At 39.6% G+C, this 22,797-nt stretch overlaps 1 protein-coding gene across 1 annotated transcript in view; it reads right to left on the bottom strand.

The window, feature by feature from the left end:
* Window positions 1-22,797, bottom strand: part of VPS13B (vacuolar protein sorting 13 homolog B) — a 1,252,356-nt gene that overhangs the window by 655,938 nt on the left and 573,621 nt on the right.

Genomic DNA, 22,797 nt, shown 5'->3' with positions numbered 1-22,797 from the left:
CCCAGGGCTCTGTAGTCTGTCCCATACCACCAGCAAATGCAATAGCATCAAATCCATAATTGGGGGTAGTGGGCGATCATTATTAGGTTTCAAAATTAAAAAGTCTATAGTAAAGGATTGAATAGCTTGCCATTCCATAATGACCCAGTTGGGTTTTTCAATCTTTGAATATACAACCGATAATTGCATTAATCGGGTTGCCTGATAATAGAGCCATTGATTGGGGACTCCAAGTCTGTCCTGAGACCAAACAACACCCTCTTCAGGAGTCTATGCCACTTCTTACTGCATAAATAATGGATTATTTTCAATTATAATTGCATCAAATTCGAACAGCAAATCACTATAAGGAGGGAGCAAAAGAGATATAAAAGCTTAGCCAAAATAGTATTTTTTAACATTTTGAGCTGACCCAACCAAGGCAAATGAAAGACAACCTGTTCAGTAAATTCCTTCTCCAAACCTTTATACATAGTGGGAAAGCGAGAATGATAGAGCTGCAATAGAAAGGAGGAGAGGTGGACACCTAAATATGGGAGGGAAGACTCTTGTCAAATAAAAGGAAAGTGTACAAGCAGTCTAGCTAGAACCTCTGGAGGAATAATAATATTTAAGGTCATGGACATTTTCTCTTTTACCTGAAGGCCTGAAACCACCCCAAAATCATGTAGAATGCATGGTATATTGAGAATAGATGTTAACGGGGAGGTGATTAACAGAAGAAAATTGTTAATGAATAGCACACACTTATGGATTCATGAACCTCAAGTCACTCCCTTGATATCAGAAATGTCCCTTGCAGCAATCAATGAAGTTCCAATTGTGATAGACGAAATGATGGATATGGGCAACCCTGTTGGGTACCTCTAGCAATTGTTACCAAATCAGAAGGATGTCCTTGTAACTTTTGTTTTGCATGTGGAGAGGAATACAAGGATCATAAAATACTGAAAAAGTCAACGGCAAAACAACGATAATTCCAAGATTTTAAATAAATAGGCCCATTAAACAGAAATAATTCCTTTTGCAAATCGACAAAAGTACTTTCCTGGGGAGGGGCTCCATCCCATTTAGACTGTAAGAGAGCAAAAACATTGACCGCCATTCTGATTTGATGGGGCCCCTGCATGCCAGGATGAACCCGATGAATGTAAGATTTTTAAAGTCCTTGAGCTTTTTTTTTTAATCCAGTCTATTTCGCCATTTTTTTTTATTGTATACATACCCTATATTCTGCAATCTTTGGTCTACTCACATGATGTCACAAGTCCCTTTTCGTAATTCCACTCAGCGCAAACCCGCCTAATTCAAATGGGGCGGGCACCATTTAAATTAGGCGCGTTCCCGCGCCGAACGTTCTGTGCATGCTCCGTGTTCAAATTTCCCGATGTGCATTGCGCAAAATTACGGCGCCCAACGTTTTTTTTAAATGCGACGTGCGTTACGGCATTTCTTATTCCCGGACATCTTACGCAAAAAATCGAAATTCGACGCGGGAATGACGGCCATACTTTAACATGGCTGATCTAAAGATAAGCCATGTTAAAGCAGGTGTAACTTTGCGACGGGTAAAAACGACTAGCGACGACGTACGGGATTGCGACGAACGCACGGATCTTCGTTGTTCGCAGTAACTAGTCATTTGCATATTCTACGCCGACCGCAATGGCCTCGCCACCTAGCGGCCGGCATAGAATTGCATCCTTAAGATCCGACAGTGTAAGTCAATTACACCTGTCGGATCTTAGGGCTATCTATGCGTAACTGATTCTATGAATCAGTCGCATAGTTAGGACGGCCGTAACACAGAGATACACCGTAGTATCTCTTCTGTTAATCTGGCCCTATGTAACTATTAATGTGTATCTATCCTACAGCTGCTCTTTTGCATACGGTGTACCAATGCCTGCTAATAGGAAATACCATGTACGGTGAGTCTGTACAGATGACCGAACATGTCCACCGGACAGGATTCCAGCGGACATGTTTCTTAGCATTGCCAAGAAACATTTGTCCGCTGCAAAACGGTGGGCTGGACAAATGTCCGCTGGAAACCTGTCCGGTGCGGACCAGTTTCAGCAGACATGTTCGGTCGTGTGTACAAGGCCTTAGAGTGGTAGAAATATTCAATAGTCTCCTCCAAGAACTGAATCTGGCCAAATCAGTAGATTGTTTTAAAAAAGAGCTGGATGCATTCCTAAATTAACAAAATATAACTGTATATTAAAATTGATAGGTAATAACACCAGTGACTGTTGATTCATGGAGTATGTAATTAACCACCTTACAACCGGAGGCCGTCTTTTAACGTCCTCAGCTTTGTGCAGTGATATCTGAATGATGCCCGCAGCTACAGGCATCATTCAGATATCATTGTCTTCAGCCGCTGATTCTGTGCACTATAAGAACGATCAAATCGGCAGTTCCGCCGCTTGATCGTTCTTATAGGCGCCATCCGGTGCCTCCCCGGGCTCTCCCGTGCCATCGGGGGCCCGGAGAGCGAATCGGCCGGCGCTGTCTGGGAATCTCTATGACCGTCGGAGGCCCGGGCGCAACATTATGACGTCACACCCGGTACTCGCAAGTAAACAAAGCCGCAATTGTGGCTGTCGGCATGTGATAGGTGCATTTTTTTCACCGATTTCATGCTTGCAAGCCTGGAGGAGAGATGTGGGGTCTTATTGACCCCACATCTCTCCATAAAGAGGACCTGTCACAGTGATTCCTATTACAAGGGATGTTTACATTCCTTGTAATAGGAATAAAAGTGATAAAAAAAAAATGTAAAAAAAAGTGTAAAAATAAAAAAACGAAGTAAAACAAAACTAAAATTATTATATATTTTTTTTCAAAACGCCCCTTGTCCCTGGTAGTTCTCGCCCAGAAGCGAACATGCATGCAAGTCCTACCCACATATGTAAACGCCGTTCAAACCCCACATGTGAGGTATTGTTGTGTGCGTAAGAGCGTGTGCAACAGTTCTAGTACTAGACCTCCTCTGTAACTCGAAAATAGTAACCTGTAAAAAAAATTAAAGCGTCGCCTATGGAGATTTTTAAGTACCGAAGTTTGGCGCCATTCAATGAGTGTGTGCAATTTTAAAGTGTGACGCGTTAGGCCGCGTACACACGATCGGTCAAAACCTATGAGAATGGACCGAAGTTCAGTTTCATCGGTCCAAACTGACCGTGTGAATGGCCCATCGGTTTTTGGTCCTTCGGACCAAAATTTTAAAACTTGCTTTAAAATCGAACCGATGGACCGCTGACAGATCGGTCCAAACCGATGGTTAGTACACAAAAGCATCGGTTCAAAACCCGCGCATGCTCAGAATCAAGTCGACGCATGCTTGGAAGCAATGAACTTTGTTTTTTTCAGCACGTTGTGTGTTTTACGTCACCGCGTTCTGACCCGATCGGTTTTTGAACTGATGGTGTGTACGCACATCAGACCATCGGTCTGCTTCAGCGGTGAACCAATGAAAACGGTCCGTCGGAACCATTCTCAACGGATGGATCGACCGTGTGTACGAGGCCTAAGGTATCTATTTACTCGGCGTAAAATCATCTTTCACAAAAAAATTGGGCTAACTTTACTGTTTTGTTATTTTTTAATTAATTTCCCTAAAAAAAGGCGTTTGAAAAATGATTGCGCAAATACCGTGTGAGAAAAAAAGTTGCAATGACCGACATTTTATTCCCTAGGGTGTCTGCTAAAAAAAATATATAATGTTAAAATATAATATTAACAAAAAATGTGTGATTTTTACATGAAGGAGAGTGCCAAAGGAAGTGCCAAAATAGGCCCGGTTGTCAAGTGGTTAATTACTTTCTGGGGGATCAGGAAGGAATGTATTACTTCCAAGCTGGAACAAATTGGACCATACTTTATGGTGTTTTTTTTTGTTTACCTTCCTCTGGATCACCCATGGGTAACAGATTTCTTTTTTTCCAACCTGATTAACCAAGTAACTGTATACTTGTTTATATAATAACAAGGTTACTTAAAATATATAACTGAACATCCTACAATGTGTGCTGCAAATATTATTGCAAGAATACTTTTTAAGAATAGCATAAAGTTGCATAATGGCTAACAATAAGAAGTGAATAGAGAACAAGGATTCTAAATGGAAATCCTAAAGAGAAACATGGAAAGATTCGATTTACACGTTTTGTGAAAACGATCGTTGGAATGTGCTCAAATCCAGCACATAAAATATGCCATGTTTTCATTTCATGTTCCCAGCTATGAAAAGTCGGACACTGGCCCTTCGTAAAAGAGGTCCATAAGTAACAGCCATGTGTGCATAATGAAAAATCTATCCACCTTTCCACAAGTCAATCCAAGAAAATATGACTGCTTTGCAGCTCGCCTTGGCACATCGGGTGAGAAAATCCTCTTTTGTTTGCAGTTCATTACCTTTGCACCAGGCAGAACACTGCTACTGCTATCCACAGACTGCAATATACCGCAGTGATAAGACTTTACACTTAAAGGAGAAAGCATGGTGCATTTTCAGGTAGGCTTTGTTTTCAGCTTTCTAAGCTATGATACAGAACAAACTTCAGGTGACAAGTAAAATAAATCTGTGAAAACTGCTAATGCCATTCAAAAAACTCCCAGCATACACAGTTCCATTAAACATGAATGAAAGATTGTATTATCTTTACTTATAGTGGGGATTCACCCAAAAAACATGTATATAACATTACATTCAGTATACCACAAACATGTACAGTATGCAGTTTTTTTTGGGGGGGGTGTACATACGGTTTTATCACTATTTTCCTCCAGGCTTCCGGGTACTCATTCCCACGGGACTGGGCGTTCACGTGCAGTGCTGCAATGTCATCTGGGACTTCGCCCATATGATTGACGTGCCTGAGAAAAACTCCCACCGGCGGATAAGGCGCGTCATGACTTTCCAAAAATAGCCAAACTGCGAGTCGACTCTATACGGCGCCTGTGCAGTCAGCTCTACACGGCTCCTAATTGGTGCGCAGGCGCCGTATAGAGCCGACTCGCAGTTTGGCTATTTTCGGAAAGTCATGACGCGCCTTATCCGCCGGTGGGAGTTTTTCTCAGGCACGTCAATCATATGGGCAAAGTCCCAGATGACACTGCGGCACTGCACAGGAACGCCCAGTCCCGCAGGAATGAGTACCCGGAAGCTGGGAGGAAAATAGCGATAAAACCGTATGTACACCCCCCCCCCCCCAAAAAAAACGGCATACTGTACATGTTTGCCGTATACTGAATGTAATATTATATACTTGTTTTTTGGGTGAACCCCTGCTTTAATTTCACATTAAAGTCAAGCTGTTCCTGAGAGTTACACACACATTTTCCATAAGCATATATTTTTAGGTTCAGCAGGGCTTTAACACACTTAATGAAAACTTAAAGAGGAACTGCAGTCTGCTCACACAATTTGTAATAAAAACATTATTTGCCATTCTGAAGCTTCCCTCCAACCTTTTTGCATATTTTATATATACTGTGATTCTGTACTTGCCAAATATGCTGCAGAAATCTCCCTCCACCAAGTCTGGCTGCAACCATTTTAACTGTGGGCAGCTGAAGCTGCTGCCGGTTCACTTCCTGGATGTACACAGAGGCACACCTCCAGCTCTGCAGCTCTCATTGGCCCTCTTATGGCTCACCCCCTCCCTTCCTGGAAAACGCTCATAAGAGAGAGCTGTGCATGATGTCATAAGCCTAGGCTTTTTACCAGACAAGAAACAGGAAGTGGGCTGTATAAGGCATTTGCTGGCAGAAAAAAAAATGTTTTACTATCCAAAGTTAAAACAACAAGGGCAGAAGATTTAATAGATGGAAAGTTGAAAAAATGACTTAAGTTTCGCTTTAACATGTCTATATAATGCACCACCACAAAGTGTCTGTAATCACATTAATTAGGAAGAGAAAAGCTAATCTCTCACAGCTTTAGATCTAAGCTACCTCTGAGGTACATCCCACCCACCTGCCACTCATAATAAAAAGGTAAATACAGGCATTAAAGTTACCACCAAGACTGGACGCAACAGAAAACCTTCACAAAGTGGACAGCAATAATGAGGACCTGGCAGTTCTGTTCATGTCACTGTTGTATATACATAGGTTTGCTCACATCCTGGTCTTTGAGAACGCCATGTGGAAGGAGCGAAACGCGTCAATGTAGATTTTGGTTCTCTAGTGACATCACGTCAAGCAAGCGGTGGAAAGCACAAGAGGTCGCAGCAACCAAGCGAGTTCCTGGAGTGAGCCGACTGCCCTGCATAAACATTTTTATGTGCAAAGCATATATTCTCTGAAACACAGTTTTTTTTTTACGGTTTATAAAATAAACAAGAACATACTACACTATACGGATTTTCCTTCCTTCATGTATGAATGGTGACTACATAGGAAGAAAAAGAGGACTGGGGGTTACATCTCCCCGCTCACCAGTTTAAGCCCAATAGACCCACATGCAATATTGCTAAAAGATCCCAGTTCAGACCTAAATCCAATTAAAGGGGTTGTAAAGGAAATGTTTTTTTTCCCCTAAATAGCTTCCTTTACCTTAGTGCAGTCCTCCTTCACTTACCGCATCCTTCGATTTTGATTTTAAATGTCCTCATTTCTTTTGAGAAATTCTCACTTCCTGTTCTTCTGCATGTAACTCCACACAGTAATGCAAGGCTTTCTCCCTGGTGTGGAGTTTCGTGCTCGCCCCTTCCCTTGGAATACAGGAGAGTCAGGACGCCCACTAACACACAGCTCTTTTCTCTATCTGCAACGTAGAGAGCGTCCTGACTCTATTGTGGTCCAAGGGAGGGGGCGAGCATGACACTCCACACCAGGGAGAAAGCCTTGCATTACTGTGTGGAGTTACAGACAGAAGAACAGGAAGTGAGGATTTCTCAAAAGAAATAAGGACATTTAAAATAAAAATCGAAAGATGAGGTAAGTGAAGGAGGACTGCACTAAGGTAAAGTAAGCTATTTAGGGAAAAAAATATTCTTTACTATCATTAAAGCTTCATGCCTATTCATAAAAAGGAGCAACTGATGAATTAAGAGACAGACAAAAACATGTTTTGAGGTTAAGAATACTAAACTATTTTTGTCTAGGCTTTTAACTGTGGTTCAGATCTCCTATAAGATTGTGGCTTATATTTCCTTCCACAACATAAGTTTTAGGGCTTAGCTGAAAGTGGGTTAATCAACATGTACTACAGTTCACAAAACTGTTGCTTTCTAAAATAACTTTCTGTTAACCTTTTGTGGAGATTTCAGATAAATTTGCTTTATTAAAAAAAAAAAAAAATGGAATTTGACTCATTTAATAACTGAACTTCAGTGATGCAAATTTGGAAAATTGTTGTTCTCATTCACATGGTGGTCAGAAAAGTGCTTATTTATAATTGTGATGATGAATATGTAGTGTAACACACAACTTAATTTTAGAACAATGAACATTCTGTGGCACATAGCAAAAGTCAGCAGCATAGTAATAGCTGTTCTACTATCAGGAAGCATTACAAAAAAAAAAAAAAGTCTTGAAAAGAGCTGATGCTGGAGTTTGGCTTTAAAGTTTGAATTGAGATTAAGGGTGGTTAATTCTAGCATGTGGTTTACGAGCACAATTAATGTTGATTAATGTAAAATTATGCACTTGGGGGCTAAGAATATGCATGCGTCACACATACTAGGAGGAGTAGAACTGGAGGGATCCGTAGTGGAGAAGGATCTGGGGGTTTTGGTAGATCATAAGCTCAATAATGGTATGCAATGCCAAGCTGTGGTTTCCAAAGCGAGCAAAGACCTTTCTTGTATTAAGAGAGGTATGGACTCCAAGGAGAGAGATATAATTGTGCCCCTGTACAAATCATTAGTAAGACCTCATCTGGAATATGCAGTTTAGTTTTGGGCTCCAGTTCTCAAGAAGGATATCGGGGAACTGGAGAAAGTGCAGAGAAGGGCAACCGAACTGATAAGAGGCATGGAGGAGCTCAGCTATGAGGAAAGATTAGAGGAATTGAATTTATTCACTCTTGAGAAGAGGAGATTAAGGGGAGATATAATCAACATGTACAAATATATAAGAGGTCCATATAGTGAACTTGGTGTTGAGTTATTCACTTTTACGGTCAACACTGAGGACAAGGGGGCACTCTTTATGTCTAGAGGAAAAGAGATTTCACCTCCAAATACGGAAAGGTTTCTTCACAGTAAGAGCTATGAAAATGTGGAATAGACTCCCTGCAGAGGTGGTTCTGGCCAGCTCAGTAAAGTGCTTTAAAGCGGAGCTCCACCCTAAAGTGGAACTCCCGCTGATCGGAACTCCTGCTGATCGGAACCCCCCCTCCGGTGTCACATTTGACACTTTTCAGGGGTGGGTGCAGATACCTGTCTAAAGACAGGTATTTGCACCCACTTCCGGCCATACAGTCTCGAGCAGACTGCAGGCATGTCGCCACCTCCCGTCCCCCCCCCCCTCGTTGTGTTCTGGGAACACTCGGCTATCAGGACACAGCGGGAGCCAATCTGCAGGCATATCGTGACTCGGGATTGCGCCGTAGGGAACCGGGCAGTGAAGTCGGAGCGCTTCACTTCCTGGTTCCCTCACTGAGGATGGCGGAGGCAGCAGAGTGACGAGCAATCGCTTGTCCTCTGCTGCGGACGGCGCTGGACTCCAGAACAGGTAAGTGTCCTAATATTAAAAGTCAGCAGCTGCAGTATTTGTAGCTGCTGGCTTTTAATATTTTTTTTTTCAGCGGAGCTCCGCTTTAAGAAAGGCATGGATACTTTCCTAAATGTACATAATATAACTGGGTACTAACATTTATAGGCAAGTTGATCCAGGGAATATCCGATTGCCTCACGCGGGATCAGGAAGGAATTTTTTCCCCTGCTGTAGCAAATTGGATCATGCTTTGCTGGGGTTTTTTGCCTTCCTCTGGATCAACTGTGGGTATAGAATTGGGTATATGTGATTGTACGATATTATTATTTTATGTCTTATGGTTGAACTTGATGGACTTGTGTCTTTTTTCAACCGGACTATGTGAAAAAAATATAGTATTTTATGTGATTAAAATTAGTTGGCGCTAAAGTTGCCACACCAAAACAATTGTATTACTAGAAACTAAAGTGTGTGGCAAAATTGGGGAAAAGGTTGTCCAGACAAGCAGGAAGGGAGAAGGAAAAAAAGGTAATGGGTGAATAAACTTCCCATCATCTACCCAGAATTGTTTTCCTTTTGGGTAAAGCATGACATATTTTTCACCATCTGTGTCCCATTGCAGAGATTTCCCTTCACTTCTTGTCCCATAAAAGTGAGAGGAAATTTCATGCAAATTAAGGGAATTCCCTGGGGACCCTCAAGTCACCAGAAATAATAGAGAAAGTGAATCTCTTTAACGGGGGCATAGACAGCAATAAAACCTGACAAGCATTCTAATCCCTCTCCACTTTTTCCAAAACTAAAAAAAAAGTTTTTGTCTTTAGTTATACTTGAAGACAATAGTACTTCACCATAGAAGGCAATGAGGCAGCATGAAATCTAGGCCCCACTAAGGTTAAAACGACCCCATAATTGTAAAATTGTCATGGTATTCCTCGATATAAATAATGTAAAAACCTGGCACATACAACCTACATATGCATCCCCAATTAAACAGTTCTCTGGGTTTTTGCTTAGAAAACCTGACAAGAATTCATTGCAGGAAAATAGTGTAATTCTGGAAAAATAAATATATTGTTTCACAAAGTCTCTGTTTGTATCTGGTGTTAGTGCTATTTGAGTCATGCGTTGAAGTTAATTACGCCTTTGATAAGTAGTTTATTGATCCAAGGTTGCAGGACGGACTTTATTTATCCTGGACCATGTATTGTTCCAGATGTAACGCATTTAGATTTTTCTAAAAACCCCTGCTAGAATTAGTCACTGTGCAAAGGTTTCAAGGTTTGTTCCTCTGACATCCACAACCATTTTCCGGTTCATTAGGAACAGGTCAGAATCAAGTTGAGCTATGCTGTCCTTGTTATGTTCAATGAAAGAGTACTGTTCCTCCATAAAGAACGGAGGCACGTTAACAAAAGGATCAATATCTATGCCATGATTTCATTAGCAATATGTAAAGAAACATGTAAATACTTTATCAGATCACAGAATAACATTGTTGCAAGTTTCCTTATCCATGCCCTGTCAATCAATCAAATCTTAAAAAAGCTAGTTATATATACTTTATACCACATTTTTTAAAGGCCCAAAAGGAGGTGAATGGAAACTGCAAAAAACGAGTGATTGTTTCTACCAATGTTACAAAAGAAGGGAAACAACCTGACCCCATTATGCAACAGCGGCCAGGAACAAACAGGAAGCCCATTATTATCAAGGCAACTGACAGGATCACCATGCATTTTTTTGTTTCTTGTACAGCAAACAATATGTTTAATGTGGGAAACAAAGAAAAGTAATCCCATATATTAAAATTTAAGCCAATATACACAATACTCCCATTCGATAAGTAAGCTACGTATGCCACAGCTTAAATAACAACCAGGGCATGTTTTTATTTTATTTATTAATTTTTTGGGGAGGGGGGGTTTCACTCCTACCCAGACACATACACACTCCTATACATTAAAAAAATATTTTCAGTAATAACATGTAAAATATTAATGGACAGAAAAAAAAAAAGTTAACACACTGCAGCAAAATATAACAGTGGTTTACTATAAAATAAACGTAATGTAATGTAAAAATGTAATAGTAGCAAACTACTGCAAAATATGAGGATAATAGTGGTGTGCTTCAATAGAGCAGGCCTACAGAGGACTACATTCTAGTAATATGACTTTCTAAACAGTGGTGACTTGATATAGGCCAACATTTACGATCCTGACAATGCTTGGGTCACAAATGGGCAATAGAAAATGCCCCCCCAATCCATGAGCAAGTCAACACCCCATACACATCTGTGTTGATTTCCTTTTCTCCCCTTGATATGTGCTCATGTGCCTTGTGTTACCTTCCTTATGAGTCATAATAAATATTTCAAGCAGCCTAAACAGGTAGAAATATCATAAGGCATAGAAGCAGGTATGAAATATTTGTGTTGTGTTAGTTGTGCACCTTATTTTAAGAAGATAGTTATACATTGGAGCAGTTGCCATTTTTTATTCTAGGGAGAAGAACCTAAGTCAGAAACCCTTATCTCTTTTATTGCATTGACTCTTTGCAAAACGTAATAGTTTAACCTCCCTGGCGGTATGATTCTGTCTGAAAAAACATGCTGAAAGCGGTACAATTATTTGCAAGGAAATTTGGTGTTTTATACTGTAGGCCTGTGATTTTTAGGAATACCTCACTTAAATCTGACCAAACAAGAATCTAATAGGCATCTCGGGTATGAAATTTTTTTAAAAACAAAATTTTAAATTATAATATAATAAATAATTATAAATAATTATAGCAAGTAATAATATAATTAAAATAAAAATTATTCAATAATGTAATCAACTCAAAATCACTGAAATTTGCTCAGTTGCAGAATTGTTGCTGTCATTTTTTTTTTTTATGACGAATTTCCCCGCAAATCGCTATCGCACAATTCTGCAAGTGATTATAATTTATTATCGCTGTTTTCTAGCTGATCTAAAACCATTTTTGACATAAAAAGACACTTTTGGTTGCTATGGACAATCTACAGTTTTCAGGCAGAAAAAAAGGTTTTTATTATATAAAATGACATGCATGACACTGGGCAGACCACTAGGGACAAGGGGGGTGTGTTTTTTTTACATACAGTACTGTAATCTATAAGATTACAGTATACTGTATGTATAGTGTTTGTTTACTTTTTTGAATTTGGCGCCGATCTCCGCTCCCGTGCGTCGTAACGTTGCAGGGAACGGAGATCGGCGGCACAGGAGGACGCTGTGTGAATCGAGCGAGGTCCCGCTCGCTCACACAGCGTGGTAACATCGCTGGATCCAGGAGAAGGTAAGCCAGCGCACGCTGCAGGCTCTGCATGTCTACCCCGAGCGTGACTCGGGGTTACCGATTTTGGTAGAAAAAATCAACCCCGGGTCACGCTCGGGGATACCGCCAGGGGGGTTAAGAGCTGCCCCGCTCTCTGTAGACTATGGGTCACAAGATCTGTGTGTCTGAATGTTGGGCATGCCACTGCTTTAAATAAAACCAAAACATCCAAAATGAATTAACATTTTGCCCTGTCAAAGTATTTATTGTAATTTATTGTACAACTTTTGCCTCTATTTTTTTTAATTAGAAACAGACTAACAGGTTTACTTTTGCTGACTCACTAGGCTAAATGCTGGGGAATATGGTAGTGTATTGTACATTTTCCAAAAAAACAACCTTCCACTGAACACCACTCAGCTTGTTTTCAGCTGATTGAGCAGTTACATTTCCAGTCTGTTTCACGTGGTGCATGAACAAGTTTTTAATTGGATATTTTCCACATCTGAAATAGATGGGAAAGCTACATGGATAGCTTGATCTCCAATTATTGAACCCTAAAAGTCATGCTGCTGGAAGACTACAGTATACAAACGCTCCTTGATGGTGTGCAGCTTCCACACAATTGCAAGTGAGACTTCCTTTTCTGAAATTATAAGTATTCATGTTTACAAGACTTTTTCACTGTTTGGCATTGTTGAGTATCAGGGAATGTATTACTGAATTGTTTTCTTAGTCAATTACCCCTTCCACACTGCAAGATCTATGTTCGCTTTAAATTGATCCAGTGGGTGCCAGTTTTTTTTTTATATGCAAACACATGCAAACTTCTGCATCAAATTGGGTTCACACATATGCGGCCGCGGTTTAAGTGCAGCAGTCCGGTGCACTTCTGTTCAGCGGTTCCGGTGCGATTTAGATGCCCATTTTTTATCTGAAATCGCCCCTGAAGCGGACCCAAAAACTCACAGGACCCTTATTTAAACCGTACCGTGGCCACCCCACATATGTGTGAACCGGCTCCATTGAAATCCAGTCCGATTCACATGCTATGCGAATCGGATGTGGTTAAAAACACAAATCAAATTTGCATATTAGTGATCTGAGCCTAAGTGTATGGGAGAACTTGAGTGATTATAAAGGTAATCAGAGACATTAACTACAATGCTGCAGATAAATACAAATGGGATATCAGTGGATTATTAATAGCATATTGCAGAACACTAAAGGTAGCAGAACTTAATTTAATAAATAACATTTGCTTTAATTTTCTATTGTACACTTCCTTTAAAAACAGCGATATGCCTGCCAGGCAGATCCCCATGGTATCTTAAAATGAAGAAAAATAAAATGTCTACATTAAATGGAGAATCCAATTTCTAGATGACTAAATACCAAGCACGCCACGACATACAAGTGCTTTCATCTAAACAAGAACTATCCTAATAGATTTTAGAACATTTACAACCATGATTGTAAAACATGGTACCAATTAGCAAGATATCCAAACATATTTGTCACTAACACCTTCCTTGTGATTAAATTACAGTCATTTAAAATAGAAGCTGTTTACCTTAAACCATGTTCAACAAGCTTTGAGCAGACCACCCACAGTCCCCAAGTGAACTGCGATTTTCACTTTCATTCTATCTGCTGTGGCGTGATTGTTAATGTAACATGTGACGTGTTCACTTATACACAAACATTAAAAAGGTAACCTTCACAAATATTTTTTTATCTATAAATACACAGATATGTTAGTTACAATAAATTATAACATTAGCCGTGCTGGAATTTTTTTTTTTTACAATGATGCATGATAGTACCAAACACCATCAAATTAAGAGTATAGAGCCAATATTTATATCCCGTCATTACACTGCATGTGTAAACTCCCCTGTGGTAATCAATTTATCAGATGAACCAAAAATCTGCATCTGTAAAATTCAGCTCAAATTCAGCTCAAATCCTACAAAACCATCTTAAAATAATGACATATTTTAATGTATATAAGCAACCCATATACACAGAAACTTAATTTCTCTGCTTGCCAATTTGATGGAAGCAGATAGAAAATAGTGTGCCAAAACAAATGGAGGACGTACCTACCCAGACTCCTTTATTATTTTAGAACTCTACTGGTGGCAGTCCCGAGGAGAGACATACAGCGTCTGCAAGCTGAAGTTCTGCGCTTTGTGTGGGGGGATAAGAGGCCTTGGATACAAAAACAAACACCTTATTCCGAATTTACAGGCATACTTCCAAGCAGCTTTAGATTGCCCAGTTAGCTTACACGACTGCTAAGGGCTCAGTCCCCCTATGGGTTTCCATTGAAGCACTCTCCTGTCATCCCTTTGCTGTAGGGTCCTTAATGTGGCTTCCTAGTCGTTTACGCCCACCTATATTATGCCCCACTTTATCACATTATTTAGTAATCTGGGATAGAACACGCCACCACAGCCCTTTATCATCCCCACATACGCCATTAGCTCCCGCCTGGCTTGACTCTATGACTATTCCAATGGTGGCTTAATAAGGGGTTATTAAGAATTGGCGATTTCATTAATGAAGATATACACTATGCAACATTTTAAAGATACGTTTCTAATGCCTCCTAGTGAAATATTCCGATATAACCAAATTGCATCTTTCGCCAGATCTAAACTTAATTTACGGGTGGGACCCCTTACGCTCACAAAATTTGAGTTGTCACAGGGTTTACAAAGGGGGTGGATATCTGCGATATACTCTTCTCTTACCGAGCCAGATTTAAAACTTGCTTATATGAACCAGTGGGAGAGGGACTTGAACCTTACTTTTGATCTGAATGAATGGCAGGACATTGCGTATAAGCTATCCAAAATTTATATTAATACTACCCTTATAGAGGCCAACTATAAAACGCTCTTGCGTTGGTACTTAGTACCAACTAGGGTGGCTAAAATGCATCTCACCGAATTGCTTCCGACGATGCGGACAGTTGGGGACGATGCTCCATATTTGGTGGCAGTGTCCCCTCGTAACTCGGTTCTGGATTAGGTTTTTCAACCTCATAAATTCAGTAACAGGGGTAAACATTCGTAGATCCCCAGAAGTCGGTCTTTTCCACAAATTACCTGACGAAACGCCCATAAAATCTGTAAAGTTGATTACTTATATTTTGTTGGCGGCGAGAATTACAATTGCTAGGCATTGGAGACAGTCGATAATCCCTCTTGATCAGGTTAAAAGTAAACTCAATTGGATTATGATAAACGATAAACTTGCCTATATACTTTGTAACAACTCCAAGAAATTTAATATGGCGTGGGACCCATGGATTGACCATCTTTTGACTCCATAGGGAGCTCCAGGTTGACCCTCTCTTTCTTTATCTCCTTCTCTTCCTCCTTCCTTTTTTTCCTCTTTTTTTCTTTTTCTCTCTTTGCTCTTTTACTTCCTTCTCTTTCTGGTATTTATTTGAACAATACAGATGATCACTTATGGGGCCTATGCGGTAGTGGGTCCTGGGATAATCTCAGGGTCCACTGCTGGGATTCCTTGTGGTTTTGGATCTCCGCCACTCACTGTTCATGGTGGGGGACGGGCTCACGGGGAGGATTTATTATTCAGTCCCATTGGTATTTGGATACATATTACTAATTTTACACTTTGCTGTAATGATTAAGGACAGATATGTTCAGTGATAATACATTTTATATTTTTGTATTGTGATATTGATTATCTGACGACTTTGTTCTATTATTGAGTCTGTTCATTTCGAGACCAGTTTCTTTTTTTTTAATAAAAATATTGAAATACAAAACAAATGGAGGTTGGTTTACTAAAGGAACTGTGAATTGTTAGACAATATATTATGCAAATAATCAATTTTATCATCCAACCATGTGAAAATCCAACTTCTGTATACTTATCTCTTGATAAGTACACATGACCGGGTATTCAAAAGGGAACACAAGTCTTATTTTCACAAGCATGGTTTTTAGAAATTATTTACAAAATGTATTGTGTGAAGATTTTATGATTATGGTTCAGCTTTAAGAAAATCAGGGAAGCAGAAACATAAAAAAAAAAATTTGGGATGCAATCAGGTATTGCAATAAATGGATCAGGTTGTCAGATCAATTCTTCTCTGGGTTTGATCTAATAGTAGTCACCTGATCTTCATAAAAAATATGCTTAAATAAATTATGATCCATTTTTTAGAGAACTCAGAGAAGCTCAGAGTTATTAAGATATCTCAAGACTTGAACATCCACAGCTAGGCAGATTTTAGCAAGGTGAAGTCCTACAATCCCCATGTGTATTCCAGATCACTACAGGAACTGTTCTATGTGAATGAATGCAAACTATTTATCTATCTGTTAATGACTGTGCAAGTCCGATCAGCTACATATAACATGTGGCTGAGGTTGCTGCCAATTTAGCAGATCCCACTAGGAGCTGTATGCAAAGGTTCAAATGCTTTTTCCATCAAAGACCTTGACTGCGTATACCATTTGTACAATAAAGAAATGTTAGTGTACAATGTGTATTATTAAATAGTATTGTATTGATCACTGTACATGGTTACTGTATAGGTATGTGATTTATTATGTACAGAAAAAAAACACATGCTGTACATAAATATTATATACATAAATAATATATATATATATATATATATATATATATATATATATATATATATATATATATATATATATATATATATATATATATATATATATATTTATATATGTATTATATATATTATTTTATTTAAGTCTTCTCAATGATTGAGTATGTACATAATGGAGCATAACAGAATAGAGCAGTGGTTTCCAACCTTACTCCTCAAGTATCCCCAACAGGCCACATTTTGGAAATTTTCCTTAGATAAAATAGCTTTCATGAATACCAAGCCATTTGCATTGATTAAGGCACCTGTGCATGGTGAAGGAAGTCCTAAAAACAAACGATTTGGTACTTGAGGACTAAGGTTGGGAACCACTGGAATAGAAATCAGAAATAGTAAAAATAAATAATATGTGTGAAGATCTAAATGATCATCACACATATGGCTCACAATTAACATGTCCACATCTAACGTCATGTCCTGTCTTCTATATTATGCAAGGGACAACAAAAGTCATTGTACGATATTTATATGTCCACAGTGGGGATCACAATTTGCCTAGTAACTGGATCATGTGCAGTGTCTTGAAAAGTATTCATACCCCTTGAAATTTTCCACATTTAGTCATGTTACAACCAAAACAAATGTATTTTATTAAGATTGTATGTGATAGACCAACACAAAGTGGCAGATTTTTTACAAATAAATATCTGAAAAGTGTTGCGTGCATCTTTCGCTGCAATTACAGCTGCAAGTCTTGGGTATGTCTCTAACAGCTTTGTACATGTTTGCCCATTCTTTTCAAAATAGCTCAAGCTCTGTCAAATTGCATGACGAGCATCTGTGAACAGTCAATCAAGTCTAGTCATAGATTCTCAATTGAATTTAGATCTGGACTTTGGGCCATTCTAACATATGAATATGCTTCAATCTAAACCATTAATTGTAGCTCTGGCTGTATTTTTACAGTCATTGTCCTTCTGGAAGTTGAACCTCTGCCACAGTCTCAAATCTTTTGATGACAGGTTGCAACAGGTTTTCTTCGAAGAAAGCCTTGTATTTGGCTCCATCCATCTTTCCATTAACGCTGACTAGCTTTCCTGTTCCTGCCGAAGAAAAGCATTCTCACAACATGATGCTGCCACCACCATGTTTTACAATGGGGAGATGGTGTGTTTAGGTTGTTGTGCACTGTTAGTTTTAGTTTTCTACCACATATAGCGTTGTTTTGTTTTTAGGCCAAAAAGTAAAAATTTTGGTCTCATCTGACCAGAGTCACATGTTTTGCTGTGTCCACCACATGGCTTCTCGCAAACTGCAAATGGGACTTCTTATTGCTTTCTTTCAACAATGGCTTTCTTCTTGCCACTCTTCCATAAAGGCAAGCTTTGTGGAAAGCATGACTAATAGTTTTCCTGTGGACAGATTATCTCACCTGAACTGTGGATCTCTGCAGTTCCTCCAGAGTACAGTGGACCTCTTGGCTGCTTCTCTGATTAATGATCTCCTGGCCCGGCCTGTCAGTTTAGGTGGATGGCCATGTCTTGGTAGGTTTGTAGTTGTGTCTTACTTTTTCCATTTTCGGATGATGGATTGAACAGTGCTCTGTGAGATGTTCAAAGCTTGGTATTTTTTTATAACCTAACCCCGATTTAAACGTTACCACATCTTTATCCCTGACCTGTCTGGTGTGTTCCTTGGCCTACATGATGCTGTTTGTTCCCTAATGTTTGCTAACAAAGCTCTGAAGGCTTCACAGACCAACTGTATCAATATTGAGATTAAATTATACACAAGTGGGCTCTATTTACTAATTTGGTGACTTCTGAAGGCAATTGGTTCCACTAGATTTTAGTTAGGGGTAACAGACTAAACGGGGCTGAATACAAATGCATGCCACACTTTTCAGATATTAGTTAAAAAAAAAAATGAAAAAACATTTATAATTTTCCTTCCACTTCAAAATTATGTGCCACTTTGTGCTAGTCTATCCCATAAAATACTTTTTCATGGCACTGTATAGGCACAAATGCACACAGAAAAGGTAATATTGTATAAATGACCATAAGATCTACATGTCCTTGAAACTTCTTTCATAAGGTAGGTGCCACTGAGTTCAGCTATGACAAAACTAGATCTTTTGTCACAGTTGCAGTGAAAAAATCTACAGAAAACAGAACACGCTAAAACTGGATTCATGGCCCATTGGCACTAATGCATTATTATAATGAGCATAAAATGCCAATTTGATAGCGTTATACTACAATGCATGAGTCTCCATGCATTGCAGTCTCTTTCATTTTGCTTGGCACCCCAACGCATTTTAAATGATTAAGCAAGGAGGGTCTAAATGCATGACAATGCAGTGCATCAATGCAGCACTGTGGGGGTTATTTACTAAAGCTGGAGAGTGAAAAATCTGGTACAGCTCTGCATAGAAACCAATCAGCTTCCAGTTTTTATTTTTTTGCCAAAGCTTAATTGAACTAGCTGAAGTTAGAAGCTGGTAGGCTACCATACACAGCAGCACCAGATTCTGAGTGCCCCAGTTTTAGTAAATTCCCCCCAATGCATAGTGTGAGTGAACTCTTAGAGTCTGTCCAATGCGACAGAAAGCTTTTGAATAAACCTTGGCTTGGTTTGTCTCAAAGCTTTACTCAAACACCATAAAAAATGACTATATTGCGTATTATGCTAGCAACATCAAGTGGAGTATGTCTATTGCAAAAATAAATAAATCTGTCACTTTGATTGAATTACCTGGTTCTTAATGGTGAGTCAGGCCTAGGTTGTCCATTTTAGGACACTGCTCTTTAACCAGGGTTCCTACTAACCCCTTACTACTAAACTTTAAGCTAAGCAACCTCCTCTAAACTACAACCCTGACAATATGATAGGTCACTCTTAAGCCCCGTATTATCATAAGGATGCGACACTGTCGAGCGAGAGGAAGTAGAAACAGAAAGAAGTTACTAGCTAAGAGTCCTGGAGCTGGGGGTCACATCTTGTTCATGGAAACCATCTGGTCAGGACCCGCTGAGCCACACCAAACACAAATGATTAAAAAAAAAAATCCTAGTCATTAATGCATCACAGCTGTAGTGAGCGTTACTTCATTTTTCCATGGAAACGCCGTCTCTGTTTCAAGGATCTTGTTACAGTTTTGGTAGCAACGTGTTCTCTGGCCAATATTGGACACATTTATGTGTTAAAGAAGAGGAATTATAGCAAATTCTTGAAATAGAATCACCTCCTATTTTAATTCCTGTTATGTCAAGTGCTGCATATGAAAAATATCAATTGCTAATGATGAAGCATTGAAGAATGTCATGTTACCATACTGACTTCATTCACAGAAGTAGGCTATGTCATTCTAACACTTTACAGGTTTCAGGAACGTTGAATAATTATCTGAATTAAAAACTGTGAGGTGCCCTAAAAATACAACCTGAAATAAAATCACATTTACAACATTCTCTATTCAATAAATAATTATGGTTTGAATTTGTGCCACATAGGAATACATATGTACAAACATGCCAAAAGTTGAGAATGACAAAATATTAATTTTCACAAAGTCTGCTGCATCAGTGTTTTTGGATCGTTTTGTCAGATGTTACCAAGGTATAATGAAGTATAATTAGAAGCATTCCATAAGTGTCAAAGGGTTTTTGACAATTACATTAAGTTTATGCAAAGAGTCAATACCGTATTTATCGGCATATACCGCGCACTTTTTTGCCCTTAAAATCAGGGCAAAATCGTGGGTGCGCGATATACGCCGATACTCGCTTCCCGCGCTGTGTTTGAACCACTCTGCTGACATATACCGAGCGCAGTACACTCGGGTATACTCGGGCAGGCTCTGCTCTGCTCGCGGTCACGTCATGTGTGTCCTGTACGTCCTTTACGCGAGAGGAGCCAAGCCTGCCTGAGTATACCTGAGTGTACTGCGCTCGGTATATGTCGGCGGAGTGGTTCAAACACGTGGGAAGCAGAAATCAGCTGAAAAACACAGCGGGGAAAACGCCACGATGGCCGCAGAAGGACGCCGAGCCGGACAAGGCCGCCAATGGACGCCGGGCAAGACACCGACGAGGGGCATCCGAACTAAGTATTTATCTTGTATCTAAGGAATTGTCCTTCTAGGTTGGGGGTGCGCGCTATACGCTGGGGCGCGTTATATGAAGATAAACACGTATTTGCAGTTTTCACCCTTCTTTTTCATGACATCTGCAATTCGCCCCGGCATGCTGTCAATCAACTTCTGGGCCACATCCTGACTGATGGCAACCCATTTTTGCATAATCAATGCTTGGAGTTTGTCAGAATTTGTGTGTTTATTTTTTATTCACCTGCCTCTTGAGGATTGACTACATGTTCTCAATAGGATTAGGGTCTGGGGAGTTTACAGGGCATGGACCCAAAATGTCAATGTTTTCTTCATTCTCCCCAAGCCTCTTACTTATGACGTTTGCCTTATGACAAGGTGGTCCATCATGCAGTAAAATACATTGTTCCTCATCAAACTGTTCTTGGATGGTTGGGAGAAGTTGCTTTTTGAGGATGGTTTTGTACCATTATTTTTTCATGGCTGTGTTATTGGGCAAAATTGAGCCCACTCCCTTGGCTGAGAAGCAACCCCACACGGTCTCAGAATGCTTTAATGTTGGCAAGACACAGGACCTTTTCTTCTCTGGACAAGGTTTTTTCCTGATGCCCCAAACAATCAGAAAAGGGATTCATCAGAGAAAAAGAATATACCCCAGTCCTCAGCAGTCCAATCCCAGTACCTTTTGCAGAATATCAGTCGGTTCCTGATGTTTTTACTGGAGAGCACAACTTCTGTGCTGCCCTTCTTGACACCAGACCATCCTCCAAAAGTTTTGCCTTACTGTGCATGCAAATGCACTGACACCTGCCATTCCTGAGCAAGCTCTGCACTGGTGGTACCCCAATCCCACAGCCAAGTCAACTGTAGGAGATGGCCCTGCCACTTGCTGTACTTTCTTGGGCACCCTGAAGCCTTCTTTACAAATGCAGTGGAAATGTATTTTATGGGAAGTTCATTTTCATGGCAAAGAGGGACTTTGCAATTCATTTAAATTAATCTGAACACTCTTCATAACATTGCATATACAACAGTATATGCAAATTGCCATCATAACAACTAAGGCAGCAGACTTGTGAAAATGTATATTTGTATCATTCTCAAAACATTTGGCAACAGCTGTAGACTATATGTATGCAACCTTATGGTCTAGAACAGTGATGGCAAACCTTGGCACTCCAGATGTTTTGGAACTACATTTCCCACGATGTTCATGCACTCTGCAGGGTAGTTGAGCATCATGGGAAATGTAGTTCCAAAACATCTGGGGTGCCAAGGTTCGCCATCACTGGTCTAGAACCATCTCCTGTGCCGTACTATGCACAGAACATTTAAAACTGAACTTTACGTAAATTAGAACATAAGGTTAGTCAAGAATGTTAAAATTAATGGTTTGGGGACAATTTTTTAGGTTAAAAAATGACTGTTCTAAATGAATATGTAAAATCTGCTTGTTTATGGTTATGATAAAAGACACTGAGATATTTTTAAATTCAGCAAGCCTGACACAAAAAATGCTTACAAACAACCTCATGGTTATGGCTATAACAGGAATTTAGGGTCTCTCTAGGGTAGAAGGTCACCTAGCTACTGCCAAATTAATGGTCATGTGGTCTGTGCTACTATGGATTTATTCTGGTGGCTGTAGTTACAATTATTTTGTGACAAAGCTGCTAACTGGTTAATCATGTCTAAACACTAGTCCTCCAAAATCCTGGTCATATGACAAGACACTGAAGAAGGATGGTACTCTCTTTGCTACAGCAGCATGCACATACTTTACAGGCTAATTTAACAACCTTTCCCCATATTATGTTTAATTTGTTTTAAATGGCACATTCGGAAAACCATGTAGCATGGGATAGTAGGTGCTTGACACAGACACAACATGGAAAAGCAAAAGGGATCAGACATGTAATTTTCACCCTATAACAGGAGTACCACCACAAGAACCTTCATGACAGAAATCACCAAGAATTATTTCAATGGAGGTTGTAGATTCAAAAATGCTGGAAAATTTTGTTTTTTAAATTATGATAGCATGCTAACAAGTATGACATTTTTTTTTGTTTTGTTTTTGTCATTCAGCAAT

The sequence above is a fragment of the Rana temporaria genome, chromosome 5, assembly GCF_905171775.1.
Source record: "Rana temporaria chromosome 5, aRanTem1.1, whole genome shotgun sequence".
In the NCBI taxonomy this organism is placed as follows: Eukaryota; Metazoa; Chordata; class Amphibia; order Anura; family Ranidae; genus Rana; species Rana temporaria.
The sequence above is the reverse complement of the archived record's forward strand: the minus strand, read 5'-3'. Positions and strand labels throughout refer to the sequence as shown.